The sequence below is a fragment of the Caretta caretta genome, chromosome 1 (genome assembly GCF_965140235.1).
Source record: "Caretta caretta isolate rCarCar2 chromosome 1, rCarCar1.hap1, whole genome shotgun sequence".
NCBI classification, from domain to species: Eukaryota; Metazoa; Chordata; order Testudines; family Cheloniidae; genus Caretta; species Caretta caretta.
This window is the reverse complement of record NC_134206.1, coordinates 49556101-49563208: the sequence shown is the minus strand read 5'-3', so window position 1 is coordinate 49563208 and position 7108 is coordinate 49556101. Positions and strand designations below refer to the sequence as shown.

Below are 7108 nucleotides of genomic sequence, written 5' to 3'. Positions count from 1 at the left end.
TCTCAACCAACAGCCTTTTATAATGACAGTAAAGTATACAACTTATTTTAAAAAAATCAGTCTAGCTCTGAAATATTCTGAAGGCTCAATTGTAAATCTTGTACACATAGTACCAATATTTTACTGTTCTGGGACAAATCAAATAAAAGAGTACAGGCATTTTATTTTTAAGTGTAAAATGTGTTTCCTGAAGTTAAAGATTAATGTGAAGACAGTAGTTCAGAATTCCAGTAATCACTGAAGCTAAACATACCATGTGTACAGGGCTTGGACTTGTTTTTCTCAGTCTTGTCCCAGTTCACTGATCACAAATGTATAAGGAACTGTAGAGCTATCTCGTCTTCAGGTCAATCTTTGTTGAGTCCCTTAGGTGTTTCCTTTTGCTACTTCAGGTATGTTTCTTTCAGATTTTACATTTTTTTAAAATCACATTGAAGGTAGGATTTCTTCAACATATTGAACCTCAGCCCATCCTCAAGGAATCAAGCCGTTAAGTCTTTATGGCACTTTGCTACAAAAATTATTTAACATGCATCTAACATTTCCATTTTGTGCTATTCTATAATATTTCTTTTTCTTCTTAACACAGGCTTTTCAAGATTTAAAGACTTTGATAACATTTCCATCATAAGATATATATTGCAAATCGTAAGAGTAATTTTATAAGTGAGGCTAGACAAAATGGATCTAGTTAACAGTTTCATTTTTTCCTATTCCTTCATATATAGAACAGATAAAATGAAGAGTCATAAATAAAGAAAATTAGTTTCCTTTTGTTTAAAATTAACAGACCAGATCAGGCCTATTTTATACACAGAGATGCAAAAGAAATATTGTGAGTTTATTAATTGCAAAGTATAAAAGAACAGGAGAGCTAATTTTTTCCTGTGACCTTGTACAAATCTAAATTTGTCCTTCTTTGTCTGGAACTACATATTGGGGGGAATTAACTACTCCAAGTTACCCAGTGGTTCCCTTCAGGTAGTCATGGAAAATGTATAACAATAACAGCAGCAACAAATAAAACTATTGACTTCTACAGTACTTTTCAGCTGAATATTTCAAACGTTAAGCCTCACAACATGCTATTATTCCCATTCTATAAATGTGGAAATTGAGGAAGAGTGATGCTAAACTACAAAACAAGTTAAAAACAGAGCTGGAAATAAAGCCAAGAATACCTGACCCTAACCGGTAGACTCCATTCCTAAGTCCTTTAATTTTGCTGTTAAACTCCAATTTCCTAAATAGCAGAAACTAAACCTAGATATATGGGAAGAGTTTCCCAGTATTATAACCCGGCCAGTCAAAAAAACATAGCTTCCGCCTCTCGTTGAGGTGGGGTAATTATGCCGAAGGGAGAGCGCTCACCTGTCGGCAGGGTGTGTCTTCACCAGATGTGCCACAGTGGCTCAGCTGCTTCGATGCAGCTGCACCAAGGTAGCATGATAGGGAAGCCAAGCTTTCAAGCTACACAGAGCTCTTTCTTCGGGTCACAGTAGGATGTATACAAAATAATGAAGGGAAGGTAAATCAAGAGCTACGTGTCCCCTCTCCTAACAGATGAAAAAGGCAACAACTTTAAGGAATTTAAAAGTAATAAAAAGAAATACTTCACAGAATTAAACTGTGCAACTCATTACCACAAGTTGGCATTTAGGACAAGAATTTATTAAGTTCTTTTTAAAAATGGGGGGGATTAGGCATTTATATGGAGAGAAAATAGCCACAGTTACATCAGACTGGGGGTTTTGGATGGGATATAAACCCTCATGCTCCAGGACAAAAGAGAACTGCTAACGGACAGATTAGAAAGAAATTTTACCACAGGCAGGTTATTTTATATTTCTCTCTGTGAGGTTTCTTGTACCTTCCTCTGAAGCCTCTGGTACTGGCTTGTCAGAGAAAAGATACTGGGGACTAAATAGACAGCTAGTCTGATTGGGTATTCCAATTTGAAGTCAATGGAGCTTCACCACCAAAGATGATGATGATCATGATTTATGATGGCCCTGCTACGCACTGGACACTTTCCCAACAATCAGGAAGATTGGTTCCTGCTCTGAAGATTTCACAATCTACAGGGGAAGGAGAAGAATAGCAGGCAATGATATTGTGATGTATTTGGCCCAATGTTTTACCCAAGTTATTCAATACTATCCATTAAATCAGATAACTGCACTTCGTTAGGAGGAAAATATGCCCATTCTTTGCTTTATAAAATTACCCCTATCTCAGATTCATGTTCCCAGATAAAGCAGGCTCAGGCCACAAATGCCTGGCAGAGATTTCCCTGCTGCAATGAAACTCCCTGTTGGGCACAAGTATCCTACGGAGGGGGCCTGTGTCCGTGCTTCTGCTACCACCAGGCATAGGTGATATGTAAGGGGTATGTAAGAGCCTGGAGGAGCTCCACTTTAGCCCCAAACTTGGACCAAACCTTTACTGAGGTTTAAAGAAAGAGGAACTAACTTTTCCATTACTATACTTCATTTTTGTGTTGTAGCCTGAATGGGAGCTATGCTCTCATGAAAATCTGGCCCATGAACACGTTTTATGGTAAGCTTCTGATCTGCTATAGTCTTAGATAAACATTATCACAGGATCAAAAAAAAATTATAAAGGCTAAAGGTAAAAACATTTTTTTAAAAGCCAGACATTAAAAATTATTTTAATTTGATAAAAAAGAAAATGCTACAGCTAATTATAAGCAAAAATAGAAAAGATTCAGGTTACATATAGAAATCTATAGACAAATTGCAAGGATTACAATTTTTTTAAACAGATAATAAAATGGAACTAATAAGCCATGTGCTCATTATCGTCCTGACTACTTTGCACATGTTGTATTTCTTTTGCTCTCTGTATTTTTGTCTCCTTAAATTGAAAGTTCTTTAGGGCAAGAACTGACTCTTCCCATGTTTTTGTACCTCAGTAAGTTGGGGCAGAGCCTCTGAGCACTAAGTAATTTTAATAATAATGCATCAGTTGTAGCATGCAATATAGAAGACTATATGTCTCAGGTTTGAAAGCCCTCAGCACCAAGAATTCCAATTGACTTTCACTAGGAGTTCCAAGTATGAAAGGCTTGGAGAACTGAGCCAATAGCAGAAAGAACTTTACTTCTCATTGAATGTATTTTCAATTAAAGTTCTTAATTTTAATACTTCAGATGTTTCAGCGCTAATTTTCTGAGGCATTCAAGGTATTTCAGTTGAAAAAAGAAAAATAATTAATATGCCCAGTTTAGTTTTCCAGTTTCTCAGATCTTGTTTTCTTATGTTGCTTCCAGAAAAATGTAACTATTAAAACAGATTAACAATAATTCAGCAGCTGCTCTTAAATTCCCTTAGTAACAAAGACAATCATGAGAACCCAAAAAATTCCATTTTGCTGTGCTATTATGCAGGCCAGTAAAAAATATCCTGCCAACTGATATCAGGCTTTAATTTTTCTAAGGGACTCTAACTACGTTGCAAATCCTGCCATCATGTACCACCATTTAGTCATTATTAGTAATATTTGTAATGCTTTGGGGTACTATAGATTAAACAACGTACTCAGTTATACCTGAAGTCCATGGTAGAACAGGTAACAATCCAGACCTCCTGAGTCCCAGTCCAGAGCCTTAGCCACAAGACTGTCCTTCCTCATTATTCATTTTGGAGCCATATAAGTTCCTCATTAACTCAATGACAACAACATAGGATAGGTAATGTACAGTACCATGCCATAGTCTCGCATTCCTAAAGTAATGCTTTGAACACCACAGAGGAGCTCCCCATTAATGACTGGCAAACCCGACGAGATGAAAAACATGGGATCCACAGACCTATCCTCTGAAATTTTGCCCAAAACTTGAACCAGAACGTTTTTTTAGGTGTAAAGGAAAAAGAAAAAGAAAAGGAAAACTTACTAACTTCTGTATTACTGCTATTTTTCAGTTGTTCTTCTCTTTACTTGTAAGTGGCAGTTAGGACTAGACTCAACAATGCCCAGGAGAAGGTGAGAAAGGCTGTTTTTGTAGTATATCCAGCCCGAAAATCAGAAGAAAGAACCAGGAATCTCACAAGGAAGCCTGATCTCCAGAGATTTCTAGCCACATTTTGCAGAACCAAGAGATTTGGATAAAGTCTGGGTAAGCATCCAAACTTGTGATGGCTTCTCTGACACAAACCAAACCTTGTGAGATGTCTATCAATCTCAATACATAAATAAATATGGAAAATCTTCTGTGAACGGACTGTCATTCCTTGTGATTAAAATAACCTAGAGAACACAGGAAACTTACCTGTAAAGTACATTTCAATATAGGAGCCTGAGACACTATCCGCCTTTGAAGAGAAGTGAGCAGCATACTGAATTCTTAACCTTCAAATAAGAAAAGACTCATAACCCATTGGCTAGTGAGTTTTTGAAAACAGCAAATATACAGTGGCTTTGCTTATAACAAATAAAAAGTCCCTGTGATATTAACCCTTCGGACGTTAGTATGGATGTGCTTGTCCTCAGCATTTTTCATATTTATTCATTCAACTTTGTAGAAGCCCCCACCCAGAACTGTAGGTGCAGACAGATATGTCACATACATTCAAAAATTCAGGAGACTAAAATTACCATAAAGCCCTCCCACACCAGTACACATTCTTCTTCTTCCCAATAACCCTTGGAAATTAACAGCCTCCAGAGGACATCCATCTGGCTACTAACTATCTTCCAAAGAATTAAAAACAAATTAAAAAGTTGACATTTTGTACAGTAAAAGGAAAAATTAGCTCTCTTGAAACAGCAGAGATCAAACCATGTTCAATTTAGTCATACTGTTTGGAAGGGAAATCTTTCAGGTTCTCTGACATTGGATCAGTGTTTGCAAAACTCATCATGCCCAGCTGTGTAGAGGCTCCAGTTTGGGACCTGCATTAAATATTTTGGGGTTCAGATTACTGCTGAAACTTTTTGGTTATCTTGAAACATGGGATCTGCTTGCATGGACAAGTTGCCTCTTTCAGTGTTGTGTTTAGGGCAGCTTTGATTTTCCATAGGTTCAGGGAGCGCTTGAATTTAATTCCTATCAATAGTAATCTCCAATGATGGAGCTATCCTGTAATAGTGCTAGCTAGAGCCAGGTATGAGTCAAGCGAGGTGCATTGTCAGATTCTCTACACAGTGCTGCCAATGCTCATTAGTTCTGACTTACAAAACTGCTATTATTCCAATCCTGGGACCCTGCTAGGCAGAGGCTGCCAACTGTTTATGAGGCATGGACAAATAGGCACTGGTGCTGGAACTAGGGGTGCTGCCTCACCGCCTGGCTTAAAGTAGTAATAAACACCAAATACATGGTTTCCATCATCAGCACCCCCACTATAAAAATTGTTCCAGCACCTCTGCAAATAGGGTCTTGCCCAACCCGTTTTCAGTTGACACCTAACAAGATTTAAACTCAAATATCCAGAGGTAAAAGATTATCACAGCAGTCCACTGGACGACCTAATTTTTAGCTGACACTGACCCTTTCAAATCCAAATGTATAGTGTATTTTACCTTTCACCCTGATTTATATTCTCTCCTTTTAGAACTCCTCCTTTAATAAAACAATCTTTGGGATGCATTTGTTTGATATGTGCAGTTTAGGTTTATTCCACCTATTACTAAATTAATAGACCACCATGCTGCTGTTGTTATGCTGTGGATGGGTTTTTTTTGTTTTTTCCATACAGATTAATAGATTCCAAGGCCAGAAGGGACCATTGTGATCATCTAGCTTGACTTCCTGTGTAACACAGACAACAGAACCTCCCCCAAATCATTCCTAGAGCAAATCTTTTTGAAAAACACCCAATCTTGACTTAAAAAAATGGAGAATCCATCACTGCCCATGGTAAGTTGTTCCAATGGTTAATTACCTTTAAAAATGTATGCCTTATTTCCAGTCTCAATTTATCTAGCTTCAGCTTCTAGTCATTGCATCATATTATACCTTTCTCTGCTAGATTGACTAGCCCATTGTTAAATATTTGTTTCCATGTAGATACTTACAGACCGTAATCAAGTTACCCTTTAACCTTCACTTTGTTAGACTAAATAGATTGAGCTCTTTGAGTCTATCGCTATATGGCAGGTTTTCTAATCCTTTAATCATTCTTATGGCTCTTCTCTGGACCCTCTCAAATTTATCAACATCCTTATTGAATTATGGACCCCAGAACTGGACATTGTATTTCAGCAGCAGTTGCACCAGTGCCAAATTCAGAGGTAAAATAACCTCTCCACTCCTGCTCGAGATTCCCCTGTTTATGCACCCCAGGATCGCATACCAGCTCTTTTGGCCACAGTGTCACACTGGAAGCTCATGGTCAGCTGATTATCCACCATGATCCCCAAATCTTTCTCAGAGTGACTATGTCCCACAATAGAGTCCCGCGTCCTGTAAGTATGGCCGACATTCTTCGTTCCCAGGTGTATACCTTTATATTTAGCTGAATTAAAACACAGTTTGCTTAAGGCCAGTTGATCAAGAGATGCAGATCATTCTGAATCAGTGGCCTGTCCTCTTCATTATTTACCACTCCTCCAATTTTTGGGTCATCTGCAAACTTTATCAGCGATGATTATATTTTTTTTCCAGATCATTGATAAAAATGTTAAATAGCATAGGGGGACAAGAACAGAGCCCTGCAGGAGCCCACTGGAAACAGACCCACTTGACCATGATTCTCTATTTACAGTTACATTTCAAGACCTATCAGTTAGACTGTTTTTAATCCATTTACAGTACGTCATTCTAATTTTATATCTTTCTAGGGTTTTTTTTAATCAAAATTATATGCTACCAAGTCAAATGCCTTACAGAAGTCAACACTATTATCTTTATGAACCAAACTTGTAATTTCATAAATAAATATATCAAGTTACTTTGACAGGGCCTATTTTCCATAAACCCACATTGATTGGCATTAATTACATTAACCTTTTAATTCTTTATGGAGTCCCATATCAGCCACAGTATGGGTTTTCCTCTTCCCAGCAAAAGTGGGAGGCATTATGCTATTTTATTTCAGTGAGAAATAGTCAGGAGTTCTGAGGAAAGCAATATCTCCTACCTGTG

General features: G+C 37.6%; 1 long non-coding RNA gene across 1 annotated transcript; it reads left to right on the top strand.

The window, feature by feature from the left end:
* Nucleotides 1-319: 319 nt before the first annotated feature.
* LOC142069478 (uncharacterized) lies at nt 320-6849 on the top strand. The gene is made up of 3 exons (XR_012665326.1): nt 320-392; nt 3945-4138; nt 5721-6849. It is a non-coding gene; the product is annotated as an uncharacterized LOC142069478 (long non-coding RNA).
* The last annotated feature ends 259 nt before the right edge of the window (nt 6850-7108 follow it).